A 22,051-nucleotide genomic window follows, 5' to 3' on the forward strand; every position below is an offset into this window, starting at 1 on the left:
GATTATTTGTCCCATTTCTTTGAAAAAGATGGATGGTACTTTGATAGGAATTGCATTAAATGTGTAGATTGCTTTAGGTAGCATAGGCATTTTCACAATATTTATTCTTCCAATCCAGGAGCATGGAACATTTTTCCATTTCTTTGTGTCTTCCTCAATTTCTTTCATGAGTACTTTATAGTTTTCTGAGTATATTGGTTAAGTTTATTCCTAGGTATCTTATGGTTTGGGATGCAATTGTAAATGGGATTGACTCCTTAATTTCTCTTTCTTCTGTCTTGTTGTTGGTGTAGAGAAATGCAACTGTTTTCTGTGCATTGGTTTTATATCCTGACACTTTACTGAATTCCTGTACAAGTTCTAGCAGTTTTGGAGTGGAGTCTTTCGGGTTTTCCACATATAGTATCATATCATCTGCGAAGAGTTATAGTTTGACTTCTTTGCCAATTTGGATGCCTTTGATTTCCTTTTGTTGTCTTATTGCTGAGGCTAGGACTTCTAGTACTATGTTGAATAGCAGTGGTGATAATGGACATCCCTGCCGTGTTCCTGACCTTAGCGGAAAAGCTTTCAGTTTTTCTCCATTGAAAATGATATTTGTGGTGGGTTTTTCATAAATGGCTTTGATGATATTGAGGTATGTGCCCCCTATCCCTACACTCTGAAGAGTTTTGATCAGGAAGGGATGCTGTACTTTGTCAAATGCTTTTTCAGCATCTATGGAGAGTATCATATGGTTCTTGTTCTTTCTTTTATTGATGTGTTGTATCACATTGATTGATTTGTGGATGTTGAACCAACCTTGCAGCCCTGGAATAAATCCCAATTGGTCGTGGTGAATAATCCTTTTAAGGTACTACTGTTGAATCCTATTAGCTAGTATTTTGGTGAGAATTTTTCCATCCGTTCATCAAGGATATTGGTCTATAGCTCTCTTTTTTGATGGGATCCTTGTCTGGTTTTGGGATCAAGGTGATGCTGGCCTCATAAAATGAGTTTGGAAGTTTTCCTTCCATTTCTATTTTTTGGAATAGTTTCAGGAGAATAGGAATTAATTCTTCTGTAAATGTTTGGTAGAATTCCCCCAGGAAGTCGTCTGGCCCTGGGCTTTTGTTTTTTTAGAGATTTTTAATGACTGTTTCAATCTCCTTACTGGTTATGGGTCTGTTCAGGCTTTCTATTTCTTCCTGGTTCAATTGTGGTAGTTTATATGTTTCTAGGAATGCATCCATTTCTTCCAGATTGTCAAAATTCTTGGCATAGAGTTGCTCATAGTATGTTCTTAAATTGTTTGTATTTCTTTGGTGTTAGTTGTGATCTCTCCTCTTTCATTCATGATTTTATTTATTTGGGTCCTTTCTCTTTTCTTAACCTTTACATTTTTAATGGTAGTAATAATCTTTCACATACTTCTGAGAAAGTGATGTTTATTGTTTAATATCTTACCTGGTGGGATGATGGCATTTTAAGAAGTTACAACTTGGTTTTCCTCAAGTGTTCTAGCTCTTGACCCACAATCTAAGAACAAAATGCAGTATTACTCTAACTGCCAAGTAAAGTGTAATTTTATGTTCAGGGACTGAGGAAAAAAACTACTGAGTAGATCCATGGACAGAGTGGTCCCACCATGAGTTAGACCTTAACCATTACATTTAATCAACACTTCCATTATTTCCTGCCATGCCTAAGCTTTTATTCTCACAGGAGTACAATGGTAATTCTTTGGGTTCAGTTATTAATATTAGCTCATACTTAGGCTCTGTGTCCAATAGTCCTCAAATACATGGGCATTCCCTTCTCTTCAGTGTACAGTGATATGATGGGGAATAATCACAGCCTAAAGTGCTTTATCATGTTGCATTCATGGAACTGACCATCTATTTAGTTAGTGTCTTCCAAACCTAAAAATTGGCACGGGTCTGGACACTGAGCTTTTCATTCAGGCGACCCCTCCAAACCCCTGTGCTTCCATTCTTATTTTTTTTGTGAGAAAGTATTATAGATATCAACCAGCACATTTGTTGTCTACTCATCTATTTTGGCTAGGGGATCACTGCTCTATTAATCATCTCCACAACTCCCTGTGGGTGAAACTTCCTTGGTTGCCTATTTGACCTTGCCAGTCATTATAGTATTAATGTCCCCTGCCTTCTGGTTTCCTTTCCTTTTTTTTTTTTTTAAACCTTGGCCTTCTGGTTTTCAGGCACTGACCCCTAGCTTCTGTTATTTTGGGGTAGCATAACCCTATATGTACTTTATAAAGATTTTCCTACACCAGCAGCCCTCCTCTATAGAGAAGGAGGAAATCTAAGGAAAGAAAGGTATAATACGGTAAGGAAATGTAAAAATTAGGAGGATATATATCCAAGAGCTAGGATGTACTACTTCGCTGGGATTTTGAGAGTACTTAATCAGAACGTTAGAATGCAAGACCAGAAAATCAAGAATTCATTGATATGGCAGCCTGAATCAAACTTGAATTTTTAACATATTGGTAAGGACCCAAGGCAATGGGCAAATGCTAGGGTTGCTTTAAGAAGCTCAGAGAAAGTGATGGCTAAAATAGTAAGTAAAATGGAATGCCTGAGTTTCCTTGGAAATAAGTAGAGAAGGGGATAAAGAGGCTGAGGCTATGGGCATGTAGGAATGGATATATTATATGAGGTAGGAAGATGTGTCATATGGTTATGTGTCATAGGAGGACCCAAAGATCACACTATTCATCAACGCCATAAACATGTATTGATGAGAGGAACACAAGACCACTAAGACATTGGTGGTGGCTCTTCTCTATAGAGGAGGGCTGTTGGTGTAGGAAAATCTTTATAAAGTACATATAGGGTTATGCTACCCCAAAATAATAGAAGCTAGGGGTCAGTGCCTGAAAACCAGAAGGCCAAGGTTTAAAAAAAAAAAAAGGAAAGGAAACCAGAAGGCAGGGGACATTAATACTATAATGACTGGCAAGGTCAAATAGGCAACCAAGGAAGTTTCACCCACAGGGAGTTGTGGAGATGATTAATAGAGCAGTGAGCCCCTAGCCAAAATAGATGAGTAGACAACAAATGTGCTGGTTGATATCTATAATACTTTCTCACAAAAAAAAATAAGAATGGAAGCACAGGGGTTTGGAGGGGTCGCCTGAATGAAAAGCTCAGTGTCCAGACCTGTGCCAATTATGGTAGGCTCTAACTCCAGTTATCAACCTTGAGAACCTGGAAAAGTGGGGCTGCCTTCCACTTGTTGCCTCATGGGAAAAGAAGACTATGCAGTATCTCAGAACAGAGTGGGACAACTAGATCTTACTGATCAAGGATGGGTTCTGCCAATTCAGGGTTATTTGTAGAGTCATCATCTATACCATCCTTCCAGATATCCCCAACCCATGTTTCAGGGCCCCAGAAAAAGCCTTTGATCTTAGGACAATAGATTGACCTTGAAGGAATTTTCCAATGTCTTGGGAGTTTTACATCTATAATCATCAAATCTTCAGTTTGTGCTATATCTGTTCTTCTACTCTAGGAGGTGCGGGTCTCCTTTCAAGTTACCAAAGAGATCCTCTGAAGCTCATATTTAGCCATTAACTACTTGTTTACATCCCTCAGTTTCTCATTATCCCTCTGCAGGGCATCAATATAATGTAGGAGCCTATTGCCTTTTTATCATTGATGCTTCCCCTTATTCTCATATTTTTTAAATGCCTGAATCATTGCACTTAAAAAGGCATTTCCTTCCACAGGGACATAGTTCCAGTGGTGAAATCATTAGCAATTAGCCTACTTTCTTGTAACAGAGACTCTCCATATCTTACCTACCACTTAGGATAGCGTTTTGTTGTTGTTGTTGTTTCACTTGTGAGGCAGTGATTGATCCTGTTAAATACCAATATTGCCACACGTGTGTTTTTTTTTGCCCCCTTTGGACCACTGCCAGTAAAATTTATGTTAGTTCAGATCCTCAGAGAAAAGATGCTAAGATGAGATTATTTGTGTAAGACATTTATCAGGGAAACACATATAAAGGAAGAAGGGAAGGCATCAGAGAAGGCATGATGGTCTGACTCCTGGGAGGGAGAGCAGGAAAGAAGTAGCACAGGGTAGGAACAGTCTCAGACTGCAGCATACCTCTAAGGAAGATCTGGTCACACCAACAGAAAGTCCATGAACCAAAGTCATTTGTCATAGAAATCCTAGATTTTGCAGGAATGAATTAACCATCATACCCATGCCAGGAGCAGCCCATGAGAAGCATGGCTTTATAATAAGCATTGTAGTAAAAGCAGCAGAGCCACTCATCAGTGCTTCCTGTGGCAAGAGATCTCTATGGTGTGTTATCACAGCTACCATAGAAAGTATGAAAATTTATGCAGTGTTTTCAGAAGCTGTATTAGATGAAACATAGGATGGGAAACTGTTAAAGAGAAGGGCCAATATTTGCAATGCATGGACGTGTGGGTATTGACGTGTGGGTATTGACTTGGAAGGTATAAGTACAGCAAGTATCTGGTTGGGGTACAAAATAGAGGAGAATAAACCAGAGGCTTAGCTATAGGCCAAATCATCACAGAGAATGGGAATACAATATGAAATAAGCACTTGAGCAAAACATGTACCCAAAACTTGCTTCTGGAGCAAAATCTTTGTGCAAGTTGTCTTGTCACAGTCATCAAGAAATTATCTTTAACTAAACTGTCATAGGTGCTTAAATCATCAGGTTTCCAACATTTGTCTAGCTTTTAAACTGAGCAGACTTGTCTAGCTGAGATAGAAATACTGAAATTTAGTCCACACCCTGCTGTTCATGGCACTGGGTTATATCAATCTGGAAGGGGGAGTGCACAAAAGTACTATCCAATTACCAGAACACTATGCTTGCTCAGAGAATATGGCTTTTTTTTTCCCTCACTGGAAGCAAAACATTAGGCTAATTATGGATAATTATATCACTTATTAAAACTATTTCCATAGAAAATTCACATGTTTAGAATTCTGTGTTATTTATTTCCTCTTTTTTGTCTTAATTCTAAGACTTTCAAGTATTTAAAATTGACTTATGTTCATGTAATGTATAGATGATTGATCATCAAAATGACTTCAGATAGATTCCCACAGGATATACGAGTTTTTGAGTAAAAAAAAAAATAATAATAATGGGGGGGAGTATATCATCTAGTGCTACCAGTTTAGCTGTCAAATCAATGCTTCTGGGATTTGGCTCGCTGAAGATAAGTCACAATGATGTATAATTTAGTTTTTTCAATGTCAAAATAAGATTTTCAAGACTTCCTGATGCTAATACATTTATACAGAGTACGTTTTTCCCCCATCTTTATAAAGATAACTGTTACTATGGTATTGCTCAATATACTTTTTTAGCAATATTCTGTGGATTTGCTAAGATGGCACATGGTACTAATTACAAAGCCAAGCATTTTTTTGGTCTTCTATACCAGCATCATCACTTTAAAATAAATATAAACTTCTCTTTTCACCACTGATAATTGCTCAGGTCTGTTACAGAAAGATTGATTATAAAATATCACATGGCATTATGATTTTTAATTTCTAACAGTTTGTCACCAAGCTAGATATAAATATTGTGCATTAAACAATCCATTTTCCTTTTCCCTGGTTCTTTTCTCTGTGGGAAGGTTATATATCCCACCCTGCTGAAGTCAGTCTTGGCTACCAGGTTTGGTATGTGCCAGTTCCAAGCAGAATATTTTTAAATGCCAGATTTTGGGTTGAAATATCTCTGTCCTGTGAAACATTGATTGGCAATATTCCAGGTGTAAACTGCTTCATTAGACTGAGTCCCAGAGTACAAATGTTGTGAAACAGGTTCTCAATTGGTATATGGCATGAGGAAAAAAATATGTAGAGAGAGGATTTATCTCACACTCAAATTCCAATACCTTTTTAAAAATTACCTATTTTCAGCACGGGTATAATCACCAAACAAAACACCCTAAATTTTTGGCAAAAATGATTGAAAGTGTTGGTCAAGATTCCATTTTGATGGAACTGGACCAAAGCATTAAAGGTATATCTTGACTGTAATGGATTTTGCCTCAAAATAATGGGAAGTACTTCTAAATCCAATTCACACTTCAGACTCTAAAATAATAGTTCTGTTGCAGTTATTTGAAACACATGGGTACCTGACAAGTATTGGTTTTGACAAAGGATTTACATTTCCTCCAGCAGCATTTAAAGAATTTAAGAGCACAAAACCTATCAGAACTGTCACAGTTATACCTTATCACCTTCCAGCAAAATGCTAGTCCAAAAGGATGGTGTTGACTACTAAAGATACCCTGAAGGTGATGGTTGGAGAAGATTGCTAACAAGGTTTCTTGTTGCTGAACATGTTATCACATATTCAAAAACACGAGTGGATTATATTGACTAATTAATGCGTTGATGTCTCAAAAAGTGTCAGAATGACCTTCACCAGACTTGAGGGGAAAAGAGTGTTTATTTGTATATTGATTTTTCTCAGTCAACATTGTTGGTTCGTGTTTCTTTGGTCTTGAGAAGAAATCTTAGAGAGAGAAAGCAAGCAGGTTCAGAAACACTACATTAATAATCATGGTCCAGAGTGTTAGTAGGCTAGAATTGCCTTGCCATTTTGCTCACCCCAACAGTTCCAGCATGGAAATAAAAATACTCATATATAGAGTAGAAGGTAAACTGCATACGCAACATTTCCCCATAGGGAAGGAAATTTGTAAAATAATTCTTATTGTGAGAGCCTAGAATATTTGTTGGCAAAATAAATGGTTGACAAGTGGTCTTCAAATAAGGAAAATGAATTAATATTTTGGAGGAACAATTTTACTTCTTTCTCGAGATGGACATCGTTTTCCACTGCATGCAGGCTATTAGTAATGAGAAAGACATCTCTTCAAGAGAGACAAACTGGCAATCATTGGAAGTACTGATATAGCACTGATATATTATAGAAATATATAGTATATTGTATAGTATATATACTATACTATACTATACATACTATACTATATAGTATATATAATGTATAGTACTTATAGAAATCTCTAGAAATAGATTTCTCCTGGTTAAGATGAATTCTAGGTCTGAGAGCCCTAGACTACAGATTCTGGGTAGAAGTCAACTATAAGTCTGAAGTAAAGACAGTATATTAGGGTATAAGCTAGGTTGCTGTATAAAAGGTCCCCTAAATACAATGGCCTAAATAAAAAAGAAATTTATTTCCCTCTCAAAAAAAAAAAAAAAAAAAAAGAGAGAGAGAAAAAAGAAAATAGATAGCTTTGCATTCAATTATAAAGATATTTTAGCCCTGTTTAATTTTTCCCTCAACAGAAAGCCCATTAGCAGTTTCTCCTTTAATACTATCTTCTGATTATTCATATTACCTTCTGCATACCCTTCAGTACCATAAATTGAAGAGTGCAGTAACGTTTCCCAGGCCACTATAATCGTCAAAGTATAATCAGCTATATTTTCTCACCTAAATATTTGAAACAGAGACGAAGTCACCCAAGTGAATTCACTTATTAATTAAAATATTCCTGAAAGTATATTTGTGTGATACTTTCTGAGAATCACTGGGGTTCCATATCACTGGTTTGGATCTCTCAGTTTCCTTTAATTGCATGTGAGGTTTTAATAAAAGGAAACTGGCTTAGTTTTGAAAGCAAAATGTTACCTTTCATTAGGGCCTTGCTTCTCCTTTTATGTTTTTTTAAAAATCTATTTATATATTTATTTCTCTTCAATCGCTACTTAAAATAATTTTCTATACGAAAGGGAGAGCTTAGAATTAGTGGCCTTTGGATGGATTTTTAATGACCTCTGTCTTTTCTAATACTGAACTCTCACATGAGATCTTTCTATAAATGAGTGACAAGTTAAGTGTACCAATTTTGTCGTAAATTCAGACAAAGTAATTCTTCCATAAATTTCATTATGCTGTGGCACCAAACCAATAAATACAGTCCATACAAGACATTTTAAGTCACTTTCTAAAAACTAGACTTTTCAACTCTATGGCTCTAAAATTGATGGCCTCAATTCTCCACTTGCCTTGTAACCCTGATGGAGCTGATACAAGCATGATGCTCCTTGAAAGTCGAAGTGCTATGCTTAAATTAAGCCCCGTGATGGTGCAGAACAAGTCATATATTTAGGTGAAACTGTTTCTCGGGTGAATAAGATATCTTGACATGTCAATGGAATATGAAACTCAATTTCACAAGATTTTTCTAGTGCCAAAAGAGATTTAAGTAGAGCTATCATTTTTAGTCTGAACAGAAAGGATAAGTCTTCCTCTATAGACCTCCACATTCCTTGCCTCTAAATTTAATTTTATCAATTCCTCATAAAGGCTATTATTCTTTAAGCCTTCATGAACCCAAAATTACATTTCATCGTTGGTCCATTTTCTGTTTTCACTTTTAGAAGCTTCCTCTCATTTCCAATTATTCCATTGTTGTTCCCTCCACCCCACTTAAGAATCTTTGTATGAACCAGATAGTTTTCACAGAGCTGTTTCATTAGAATATGGGCTTAAAACTTTCTCTAAACCATATTAAGAGATATAATAGATAATTATACAATCAGTGAAATATGTAAGAGCACACCCAGATGAGTTAAAATTAAGACCATTTTCCTCCTAAGGAGCATCAAAACCCAAAGGGTTCTAAAAACAGAGAGAGAGAGGGGAAAAAAAAGCAACCAGAAAGTGCTAAATTGTCCTAAGAAGTCCTAAGTTGGAAAGCTTAGCGTTATTCAGAAATAAGAATTTTAAAATTGATTATTTTCATTGTAATTATTGTGGAATCATTGTTTTGTTTTAGAATCATTATTTATTTCCTAAATGTATTTTTATGAGGTACCAGATGGTATTTCAAAATTTCAGTAACTTTTATTCCTAATCTTCTGCAACAACTCTTAAGTATCTTTAGCTAAATCTCATTCTTCCACTCATTAAACCCAGGCATTGGCTCAGTTCCCCAAACCAAACCTCAGATGTTCTCTACATATTTTTAATCAGAACAGGAATCAAACATACCTTCCCCAAAATTGCTCACTAATGAACTTGCTGGTAATCAAATAAACATGTATGCCAGCTATTAGATATTCCTTAAGTAGGAACAAACCAACTAAATGTTACTTGAAGGAAGTACTTTTAAAAGTCCACAATCAACAGAAAAGGTAGATATCCAGCAAAAAAGAGTAGAAATGACACATTATTTTAAGAAAAAAACAGGAGTCCGTTCATAAATCAACAGATACTAAAGAATTTCACATCACTTTAGAACACTAACATTTTAGGCAAGCACGTAATGGGATAATTTCAAGTCGCTGTGCAGCAATGCATTTCCTTCTGAGTTATTACAGATACACAACATTTTAATTATGGAATGTGAATACTGATAATGTGATAATGAGAAAGAATAATAAAGGTTCAAGGGAAACGAAGGCGAGAAAACTTGACGGAGGTGATCCCAGTGGTGGTGTAGGTAAGCATCCGTTAGAAAAGGTGGTATCCATTCCTCGAGTTCAGTTAAAATTTGTTCTCTCATTGCTTTAGAGTGCTGTTGCCCCTTTTATAATGCAGGAAGTATTTTGACAGAAGAGAAGAAACCACTGAATACTATCCCTCTGGAATCCTATAGCTTTTCATTGCCTGCTCTTGCATTGTAGCACCAAAGCCAGCACTAAGTCTAGATCGGACTACTTTTTATTTAAAATCAATTAAGTAACAAGGCCATACTTAAAAACAAAAGCAGATATTTATGTTGGATAGATCTCTGAGTTGCTAATTATAGTATTAGAGGAATTAATATGGGCCAAGAAGAGAAAAGTGGTGAGGGTACAAACAAAAATTAGGGGACTTAAACTAGATTATGCCACCAGTTGCAACAGGAACTGTATAAGATAGGAATATTTCAACCAGTGGTATTTTTTTCTTTTCTTTTCAATCGAGGTAAAATCCACAGAACATAAAATCAATCCTTTTAAAGTACACAATTAAGTGGCATTATTGCTTATTTTTTTTTTGCCACTTTTTAAAATAGAACATGTTTCTCCATTACAGATAAATATGATCCCACTTGCATTCCTGGCAATATAGTATTCTGTCCTTTGGGTTGGCTTGTAATCATTATGTTATAAACTGTGCAAAATGACTAATGCTAAATAGCTATTCCCAGCAGATGATATCTGGTGTCTAGTTTGATATTCAAACTTCACTACTATTTGTGATACCTGTTGAGAAAATAGAGGCATACAGTAGAAACTCAGGTTGACTACGTTATTTATTTCTACGTGAGTTTCCCAATAACTTGTTCTTTCACTGCAGATCTAAGGTCCACCTCATCCCCTTCACCCCGGGGAGCCCTCAATGTGCTGCATTTGTTTGGGTGTCATTGCTAATACTGTAAGCTGAAGAACCTGCTCCGGGACTGTATGACCGTATGTTCTGTGAGCACAACTCCATGTGACTTTGTTGCGCCATGTTCCTGACCCTTGTATGGTTTCGACAGGATCATTGTAAAGGCTTGTTTCCCCCCTTTAACATTTTAAACTCCCAGCACAGTCGAGTTCCACTCTGTTGGAAGTCTCAGCACACAGAAAGAGAAACAGATTTCACGATGACAGTGAATATTGTCTTTAATGATGAGAAATGATATAATCAAATTACTATTATCAATTTACTGCTCATAGGGACTATGAGCCCTTATGCTACCCTCCAATTGTCTATTTCATTTATATGCTTTCCCTTTTATAACATTTCTCAATAGATTATTATGTCATAAGGCTTAGGTACATTTTATGGATTATCTTTATAGCATCTAAAATGCTCAGCTTCCAAGGATAATGCCATATATCTCACAATGTGCATTTGTAAAGGTACAATGCTAAAGGCATATGCTAACATATTGGCAACTGTGCGTGCTCCCACAAACTGCTGGGACTAGCTTGCACTTCCATCTTGTACTTTGTCCTGTCTCAGTTATTTATGGCGAGTTCAGCACATCTTTAGTTCTGCCATCTGCTTAGTATCCCAGTTAGAGAGCTCAGATTATTTCTCACAGTTGATTCACTAGTTGCTTCAATAGTCCAAACGTAATGCTGGGGCTGGACTGTAACAGATTTTGCCAACTTTGACCCTTCGTGACTATTGCTTATTTTTTTTTTTTTTGCCACTTTTTAAAATAGAACATGTTACAGATAAATATGATCCCACTTGCATTCCTGGCAATATAGTATTCTGTCCTTTGGGTTGGCTTGTAATCATTATGTTATAAACTGTGCAAAATGACTAATGCTAAATAGCTATTCCCTGCCAAGGATTTAAAGCCGTGGATATGCTGAATACAAACTGAAGTTTGTAGGTTTTTCACAAAAAATATGTAAACTCAACATGAACTGCATCCAAATGTAAACTACAGGAGAGTTTTAATCTTTATTTTAAATTTATGTGCACTACTTTTTATTTAAAATCAATTAAGTAACAAGGCCATACTTAAAAACAAAAGCAGATATTTATGTTGGATAGATCTCTGAGTTGCTAATTATAGTATTAGAGGAATTAATATGGGCCAAGAAGAGAAAAGTGGTGAGGGTACAAACAAAAATTAGGGGACTTAAACTAGATTATGCCACCAGTTGCAACAGGAACTGTATAAGATAGGAATATTTCAACCAGTGGTATTTTTTTCTTTTCTTTTCAATCGAGGTAAAATCCACAGAACATAAAATCAATCCTTTTAAAGTACACAATTAAGTGGCATTTAATACATTCACAACATTGCACAATAATACATTCACAACTTCTCCATCTAGTTCTAAAACATTTTAGTATCCACAAAGGAGTGCCCATACCCTTGAAGCAAGGTATAGTGCTTATCTTCCAATAGCCCCTGGCAATCACAAATCCATTTTCTTCCTCTTTGGATTTACCTGTTCTCGATATTTCATACAAATGGAATCATAGCATATGTAATCTTTGGTGTCTAGCTTTTTTTCACTTAGCATAGTGCTTTTATTTAGCATATTGCTGGTTTTTTTTTCCATTAGCATAATGCTATCCACATTATAATATGCATTAGTATTTCATTCCATTTTTACGGCTGAATAATATTCCTTAGTTTGTTTACCTATTCATCTGTAAAAGGACATTTGTTCTACCTTTTGGCTATGAATATATGTGTTTCTGGGAATACATGTGTATACATTTATTTGAATATCTGTTTTCAGTTCTTTTGTGTATATTTCTGGGACTGGAAAAGATGGGTTATATGGTAATTCTATGTTTAACCTTTTGTGGAATCAGAGTACTTCATTTTTAAAAATTGATTTATAAAACTCACATTGTAATTCACAAGTTACTTTCACATATTTTATCTCAAATGGCATAAAGACCAAAAGGCAAATACAGTTATCCATATCTTATAGGAACTAAGTCTTACATCCTAAATAATTTAAGTAACATATGTGGTATTGTTCAAAAGTTTCAGCATGATTGTTTCTGATACTGACTCTATAATTCTGTTATTCTAAAATTTTAGGTGATCCACAAGATCTATCTGGCATATCTCCTTTTAAATGTGCAGAGTAGCATCTGTAATTTGTCCAGTCATAGCTCCATCAGCCCACCTCTTTTTGCTGTTTCCTCTAATTTGGAAAAGAGGGGAAAAGGCAGCTTATGTCTTTAGTCATGGATGACTGCCTGGCTCACCCTTGGAGACCTTTCCACTTTGTGAATTCTCCTGGCTCTTGTCATTCTTTTTAAAATTTCTTTACTCTCAATCCATAAATTATTATTTTATTATCATTATAAGTGATGATTAAATCAGATGACAGGACAAAGGAAGGATGTGGGCAGGCTTAGAGTTATCCAAATGATAAGACTAGAAATGGATTGAATCAATGGAAAACTAAAATTTCTAAACCTCTCTTTTAAGACAAGATTTGTAGCAAGTTATATTTAGATATGTGAATATTGAAAAGGGTGAGAATATAAAATGTGTGGCACAAAAATATGACTGAATGGAAAGTGTGAATGGACATAAGACAGATAACTTCTATAGCTAGCGTGGTTTCTGTGTTTCTCTGTTTTTAACTCAAGTCATTTTCTGTTCTAACTGGATTTTTGGTCCATCTCCCTGCTAAATACTTCACATTTCAGATCCTCTCTGAGCCTTTAGGGGAGATTGAAAGTAGCAGTTAAAGTTGGTTATGCCCAATGGTCAAGGCAAATTTTGTTTACAAGATGCTCCCTGTTACAGTGTTTGCGTTGTCTAAATAACCGGTAATAAAATCTATGAGCTGGAAACCTCCCCTTGTTGTAAATGAACAGACTATTTTAATCAGAACGTACTGCTGAACAGCCTTTCAAGGGCAATCCAGTTTTAAAATTAAGAAAGCTGTCAGAAACCTTCAGATATAACCCATCGGTATTTATTGAATTGATGATCATGCACTCAGAATTCTGGTAGGCTCTACGGATTAAAAAAATTAAAGTTCATGTTTCTAGGAAATTAAAATTTATTTGTGAGGATAAGCTAACCCAAATTTTTAAAATGTGGAAAACTAGTTTATAGTTTGGGGTATAAACGTAATAAGAGATCAAAATTGGAGGAAGTCATTTGAGCCTAGATATACAGTACAGTTTCACTGAATAGCTAGACCTTGAATTGACCCTCAAAAAGTTTTGAAAATGTGAAATTATGGGGAGCCAACAGAAGAGATGGTAAAGACAATGTGGATAACAGAGAAGAGACGGTTGGGATTCATGTGAGTTAACAACTGGAAAAAAATTTTGAGGGGGGGGGAATGTAGGAAACAAGTTTAAATAAGGCTTTACAAACTATACAGAGTAGTCTGACTCCCTGAGCAAGTCATTGTAGCTTAACCAACTGAGAATGAGATTTGATTTTGTACATGCTGGTGATGAAGAGTCACAAAATTGTTCAGAGAGATAACCAGTAGATGGTAACTTGCTGTAATCTAAAGGTAAAGAGATGAGATTCTAAATGAGGCAGTGGGAATGAAATAGAATACAAAGGGAAAGAAAGATACAGTTGACATTTAATATGCGTGATATTCTCCTTAGCTCTTTTCTATTCTTGACCTCATTAACCGGTTTGTATGAAGATACATATTTCCACAGTAGAAATGAGGAAACTGAGAGGTTTTATGATTTGCAGAAGTAGGATGTAGATGTGAGATTTTTTACCTTGATCTATTTTACTCCAAGTCACATGCTATTCCTTCTGGGAGACTGAAAGTAGCTTTTGTTTCTATAGCTTACAGGAAGGACAAAACATAAAGTGAGGCTTTCACTCTGATGATTCCAGTGTTCGTCATTATAAATTGTAACTTCCTGTCTTACCCACAGAGGTACCATCTGTCATACGTGTGTGTATAACAAACAACAGCCATCATTCAATTAACACAATTGTATATTAACTTTGAAGTTGATAATGGCACTCCAGGTAATTCTACTTTCTCTCTTTACACGGCGCAATGTCCCTAACCTCCTGCCACTGCCATCTTGCTTTTGTTGCCTTACACATAGTAGCCCCATTTTTTCATCAAGTGGAAAGTGTATCTATGCTCGCAGCACCCTCAGCTCCTCTCCTGAATTCTCTGGGCCTACAGTGATCAACTTTCATATGCTTTCAGTTATTTCTCAAAATCCAAAGATGGTATGCTAAATCTTCTCCAGTTTTGGGATAACAAGAGATTTTTTATTTCTTTGGTATCACCATCTTCTTTCTCCCCGTACCAAATCTTTCCTTTTTGGCTTTTTGCATTTGTGCATCATAAAAATATACAAGAATACTTTCATTTTTTTTCCTGTTCGATAATTCATCTGTTGTATTTAACATCCAGTGCTCATCACATCATGCGCCCTCCTTAATGCCCATCACCCGACTACCCTGTTCCCCCACCCACCTCCACTGTAGCAATGCTTGCTGCTTATTTCCTATAGTTAAGAGTCTCTCCTCGTTTTCTCCCTCTCTGGTAACTTCCCAGTTTTCCTTCTCCAGTAGTGCTATGCCCTGTTTCTGGTATTCTACGTATGAGTGTAACCGTCTGATAATTGTCTTTCTCTGATTGACTTCGCTCAGCACATAGGTATTCACCCAAATCTCTCCTTTCTATCCAGAGTCACCTCTCCTCCATTTAAATATCTCTTCTTCCCAGTCAGTGTTCTAAAAATATTTCCTCCAAGTCAGCCTGACTTCCACTGCATATTATTGTACTACAGTTTTATAACATTATTAGTGATTTTTAAAAGGCCTCTGTTTTTAGAATACCCACACACACTTGCCTTTTTCTTATAACAACTTAAAATATCTCTTTGAGGGGAAGACAGTATGCAAATGTCAAATGCTTTATGTAGTGATTTGAGATTAAATGAGAAAAAAAAAAGCCTCTAACGCCATTGAACATCATTTAAAACACACACACACACACATGTTTAACGAGTTCAAGCAATTTCAGTTTTCTTTAATTTTTTTCTTTGAGATCTTTTCTTCTCCTATTAAACTACTCTGATAGACTCCAGCAATGAGAAGAAAAGAAAGATGTTAAGTGCTATAACCAATAGGATCTCCCCATTGTGGAAATGATTTTTGCTTTCAAGAATCAATACCAAAAATGTTCTTGTGAAAACCCTATGTTTTAGCTGTCACAAAGATGGTTTTCTCCATTTTGCATTCTGTTCAGATTTTTTCAATGCTGTTCTAGTTGAAAGCTTGATAGTCTAATAGAGTTGCTTGTCATATAAAATCTGAGTGTAGAGCTAGAGTAAAACTAATTTTGTAGAAAAGCATCCTGAAAAGGTATACATCACTTAAATGAATATAGAAATACTGTAAGAAGTTATGTCTTTTTATCAGATATTTAAATCATATCCTATATATTTTGAAGTTCAGAGTTCATTATCTAAATTATTATCACTATTTTCTTTCAGATTATAATAACATTGGAATAAATTATAGTCACAGAATCTCAATATCCAGAAGCCCATTAAAAGTAAGATAGAGAATTTTTTCAAAATTGAATTTCAGTGTTAACTTGTGAGACATCATTAGTCAGAGTGATGCCATTTGATAATCCTTATTAAGGTCACAAAAATTATCAGAAAAAAAAGGGAACTTGCCATATAGAAATGAATAAAATATTTATATAAATTATTTTGGGTGCTATTGTTGTTTTTAGGACTTAAGGGCATTCTTAGTCATTTTTCTCCATTATGCAGCCTCACCTATTTCCTTCCAGTCAAAAGGCTTCATACACACTATTTCTTCCACAAGAAATGTTTTCAGTTTGACTTTTAATATTGCTTCAGGTATCTGCTGCTTCCTCCTTAGAGATGCTATCATTCATTCTCCAGATTAATTATTACTTGTCAATAGTTTTGTGCTCTGCTAGGCTATTAAGCTAGTGAGGACCAAGAGACTAAAAGTCAAATTTATTACTGTATCTAACACACAGTACATTTTCAATAAATATTTGTTGAGTAAATTTAGGATATAACCAGCCTATCACCATCATTATCTTTGCCACTATCATGATCATTAGCAGCAATATTATTTGGCATCAACAGGTCCCATTCATGAATTGAAGGCTGTGACAATCAATGCCCCATTTTTACCAATTTACATTAAAAATAGAGATCTTTTTGTATTTGGCATCTGAAGTGGCCCAGAAGAGGTATCTTCATAGATACCTTTCCCATGACCATCTTAATGTTCTTAACTTTTACAAGCACAATGAAATGTGTTATGTTTTTAAAGACAATGCAAGCTTTGAATAATGAATCTTCTAATGGATACTGTTTCTAGATTGTCTTGATCAATTTGTTTTATTATATTTTCCTACACAACAAGCCTGAATTTTTTCCTTCCCAGCATATATCTCTCTTTCTCATTAGAAAGAGAGTCAGTAGTGCATGTAACTCCTGATCTCAGGATCCTGAGTTCAAGCCCTACGCTGGGCATAGAGCTTACTTGGGGGAAAAAAAGGAGAATGAAAGAGAGATTATGAGACCAGTGAGCTTTTCAACCCATGTCTGTCATTCTTAGCAGGGTTTACCATGAGCCTTGAAAAAGCAGGGACTCGATAACTGTGGAAACAAGGAATAGGTTTTTCATATAAAACACAGAGAATGGGGTCAAAAAGACCTGCTGAGAAAAAATTTTAAATATACAGAGGATCCCATAGATCAATCATCAAGCAGACATGACTGTGAGAGGAAAGGCCAAGAACATATTAAAGCGATTATGGAAGAAACAGCATTAGGTTACTCTTGAAACCCTAGCCAATGGATGAAAGAGTTTCGGCCTTGAGGGTCCGGGAACCTCCTTAGCACAGGCTCAATGTAGAGGAGATTATTCTCTCATTCTATCATTCAGCATCTCTTTACTGACCATGTATCATTAGTCAGGTATGGTTGTATTTGTGGGATACAACTAAACACTACTGCTATTAAGAATAGAGGCTGATCAAATATTCAACGCACAAGCCACTAGATACTACAAATTATAGTCATGAGCAAACCCTTCATCTTCCAAAAAATGTACTGATGCTGCTCTGGCTTGAATTCCTCATTTGGCTCATTCTGCCTGGTTCTGTTGAAGATGACATGAAAGCTACTCCTTGAGGGTCAGGGGCTTCCTCTTATTTAGCTTTCTATTCTCAGAGCCAAATACAAAGCTTGGCACACAAAGGAAGCTCAGTAAACGGGACTTCATAAGAAATGAATTTTTCTAACCCAGTTCAGTTAATTTCTCTGTGACCTTGAAGAAATCACATCACTTTTTAGCCTCAGTTTCTCCATCTAACAGGTGAGAGTATGTCTATTTCATATTTTTTTCCCTTGAGGAATAAATAAATAAACAAACAAACAAATAAAGGAAATCAGTACAATTCTTGGAGTACAGTAAGCACACAGAATTAACTATTATTTTATTATAAATAATTTTACTGCTACTTTCATAATTATTAATAGTTCTTATGTCAAAGGATGACCTTGAAGATGACATTAAACTGTAAAAGTGATTCTTTCTTAGCTCTAAATAATGATTGATTAAGAGGCAGACTGACTCATGAATCACTGTTTAGGAACCTTTGCTTTGAAACATGTTGTTGGTACTTTAAAGGATATCATTCAATTGAATTCTTTCCATGGAATCTAAAACATCAGTAGAAGTAAGTGAGGCCACCGAGCAGGTTCATTAATTCTGTCAGATGACTAAGGAACCATCTGGTGCCTGCCACCTATAATTGACATGGCAGCAAATATAATCCACCAAAATGATGGACTCAGAGTAGTTTCCAAGTTGATATATATTGTCTAATTTTAACTTGTATAGTAAGAAAATTAATCTCACTTTTTTCTAAAGATTTTATTTATTTATTTGACAGACAGAGATCACAAGTAGGCAGAGAGGCAGGCAGAGAGAAAAGAAGGGAAATAGGCTCCCTCCTGAGCAGAGAGCCCTGTGCAGGGCTCGTTCCCAGGACACCGAGATCATGACCTGAGCCAAAGGCAAAGGCTTAACCCACTGAGCCACCCAGATGCCCCTTAATCTCACTTTTTATCAGTAGGCTTTTATAACTGGGAAAAAAATATATGGACCAGCAATAGCAATTGGCACCTTTTATCATCTGTAAAGAGAGGAAAAATAATGTTGGCTACATGTTATTTATAAGTACTTGTAGACTATTTACATAAGTAAATTTTGTAAGGATGAAAGTTGAGTCAATAACAATTTCATTAAATATACAAAAATAATAGTAACCACATTTTATATACTACTTAATGTGTGCCAGGCACATTATAAATCATTTAAACTATATTATATTGTTTAACTATTTAGGCAACATTAGTTACCATAAATTATCATCTATATTTCACAGATAAAGAAACTAAGAACCGGCAGATTGGGAAGGGGACTCCTCAAGGTCAAACACATGGTTAATAAATGGTGGAAAAGATATTAAGAAAACAGGTATCAGTGAAGTTCAAACCTCAGATATTAATTATGACCCTGCATTAGCTCAAAATAATAACTATATCTAAATATATAGTATTGGGCAGGCCGGGCCCTCAAGATGGCAGCGGGCGCCCCGGGCGGCTCGGCCCGGCAGTAGTGGCGGGACGGCACTCGCCGCTGGGGCCGGCCGTCCCGGGAGTGGCTGCAGCAGCGCCAGGAATCGAGGCTGGTAAAATGACCCAGGGGAAGAAGAAGAAACGGGCTGCGAACCGCAGTATCATGCTGGCTAAGAAGATCATCATTAAGGACGGAGGCACGCCTCAAGGAATAGGTTCTCCTAGTGTCTACCATGCGGTTATCGTCATCTTTTTGGAGTTTTTTGCTTGGGGATTATTGACAGCACCCACCTTGGTGGTATTACATGAAACCTTTCCCAAACATACATTTCTGATGAATGGCTTAATTCAAGGAGTAAAGGGGTTGTTGTCATTCCTCAGTGCCCCACTTATTGGTGCTCTTTCTGATGTTTGGGGTCGGAAATCCTTCTTGCTGCTACCAGTATTTTTCACATGTGCCCCAATTCCTTCAATGAAGATCAGCCCATGGTGGTATTTTGCTGTTATCTCTGTTTCTGGGGTTTTTGCAGTGACTTTCTCCGTGGTATTTGCATATGTGGCAGATATAACCCAAGAACATGAAAGAAGTATGGCTTTATGGGCTGGTTTCAGCAACATTTACTGCAAGTCTGGTAACCAGCCCCGCAATCGGAGCTTACCTCGGCCGTGTGTATGGGGACAGCTTGGTGGTGGTCCTGGCTACAGCCATAGCATTGCTGGATATTTGTTTTATCCTTGTTGCTGTGCCAGAGTCTTTGCCCGAGAAGATGCGGCCAGCGTCATGGGGGGCACCCATTTCCTGGGAACAGGCCGACCCTTTTGCGTCCTTAAAAAACGTGGGCCAGGATTCCATAGTGCTGCTGATCTGCATCACGGTGTTCCTCTCCTACCTACCAGAGGCAGGCCAATACTCCAGCTTCTTTTTATACCTCAGACAGATAATGAAGTTTTCACCGGAAAGTGTTGCAGCATTTATAGCAGTCCTTGGCATTCTTTCCATTATTGCACAGACCATAGTCTTGAGTTTACTTATGCGGTCAATTGGAAATAAGAACACCATTTTATTGGGTCTGGGATTTCAAATATTACAGCTGGCATGGTATGGCTTTGGTTCAGAACCTTGGATGATGTGGGCTGCTGGGGCGGTGGCGGCCATGTCTAGCATTACCTTTCCAGCGGTCAGTGCCCTTGTTTCACGAACTGCCGATGCTGATCAACAAGGTGTTGTTCAAGGAATGATAACAGGAATTCGAGGACTGTGCAATGGTCTGGGACCAGCTCTTTATGGATTCATTTTCTACATATTCCATGTGGAACTTAAAGAATTGCCAATGACAGGAACAGACTTGGGAACAAACACAAGCCCACAGCACCATTTCGAACAGAATTCGATCATCCCTGGCCCCCCCCCCTCCTCTTTGGAGCCTGTTCAGTACTGCTGGCTCTGCTTGTTGCCTTGTTTATTCCAGAACATACCAATTTAAGCTTACGGTCCAGCAGTTGGAGAAAGCACTGTGGCGGTCACAGCCATCCTCATAGTACACAAGCGCCAGGAGAGGCCAAAGAACCTTTACTCCAGGACACAAATGTGTGATGACCAAAATCAGGAAGACTTTTCTATCACACCCAGGTCTTAGTTTTCACCTGTAGTTCTGGATGTACATTCCATTTCCATCTACAATGTACTTTAAGGTTGTCTTAAGAAATGTATCTGCATGAACTCCGTGGAAACTAAAGAAAGAACCAGAACCGGACAGTTTTCCAAAGATGTTACAATTTCTTTTGAAAAGAAACCTTTTGTTTATTAGCACCAATTTCTTGCCACTAGCTTTTGTTTTATTATACATCCTTTAATTAAAAACTATATACGTACCTTCTTAGATACTAGCAACGTCTCTGCTACCATTTCCTTCAGGTGTTGAGCTTTAACTCTATGCTGACTCACAGCGAGACAGAGTAGGTAGTATGGTTATGGACCTGTTCGTTTTTAACATTGTAAAATCTTGGGTCAAATAATTCAAAGCCTTAATGCAGATGCACTAAAGTAAAGAAATGGTAAATGAATTGTTTGCATTAAAAAAAAAAACTTTAAGAAAATTGTACTAAATCTGAATCATGTTTCAAGCTTGTTTGTAGTAATTTTATTTTAAACATTCACCACTGTTTTTGAAATGAGAAAATATCAGCCATTTAGAATTTAAATTGGGGTAGAGTCTGTAAATCTAAACGCTGGCTCGGGTTTGTTCCCCAGCTACTTATACCACTATTCTTTTAATGTTTGCATAATCACAAGAACCTCAACACTTGAATACATAATCTAAAAATTATATAGTAAAGCTGGTAGCCTTGAAAATGTCAATGTGATATCTATATGTACATAAATATATATAGTGGCCTTTCAGGACAGTCACAGTAACACTTTATTTACAGAGCTAATGTTTGTCCTAAATTTTCAGGACTCTAGAAGAGAGCTTTATACAATTACTGATGTGAATTTCTCTAAAGTGTATATTTTTGTGTCCAGTTATATTATTTAAAAAGTGTTACTTTGTAAAAATTGTACATAAAGTATTGTATAGTTTACACTGTTTTCATCTTGTGTGTAGTTATTGCTCAATGCTTTTTAAACTTGGAACATTCACTATGGTTAAATAAGGTCTTAAAAGAAATGTAAATATTCTGTTAATAAAATTAAATATTTTAATGATTTTTTAAAGAAAAAAAATAAATATATAGTATTAAAAAACTACTCGTAAGTAATCATTGTAAAAACAGTGTTCCTAAGTCTTGATATATTAAGACTTATAGATAAGGTTAATAAGAGATATATTAACCTGCACAATGGCTATATAATCAACAAGACCGTGTTTAATTTGTGACTTCACTGATTTGTCAGATTTATCTGGTTTTCAACATATTTCAGTCTTTCATT

General features: G+C 36.3%; 1 pseudogene across 1 annotated transcript; it reads left to right on the top strand.

Moving 5' to 3' along the window:
• The first annotated feature begins 19,114 nt into the window (after nt 1-19,114).
• On the top strand, nt 19,115-21,702 carry LOC309861455 (hippocampus abundant transcript 1 protein pseudogene; annotated as a pseudogene). The gene has a single exon. The product of its transcript is annotated as a hippocampus abundant transcript 1 protein pseudogene (transcript).
• Nucleotides 21,703-22,051: the final 349 nt, after the last annotated feature.

This window comes from Mustela nivalis (genome assembly GCF_964662115.1).
Source record: "Mustela nivalis genome assembly, chromosome: 3".
Classification (NCBI taxonomy): domain Eukaryota; kingdom Metazoa; phylum Chordata; class Mammalia; order Carnivora; family Mustelidae; genus Mustela; species Mustela nivalis.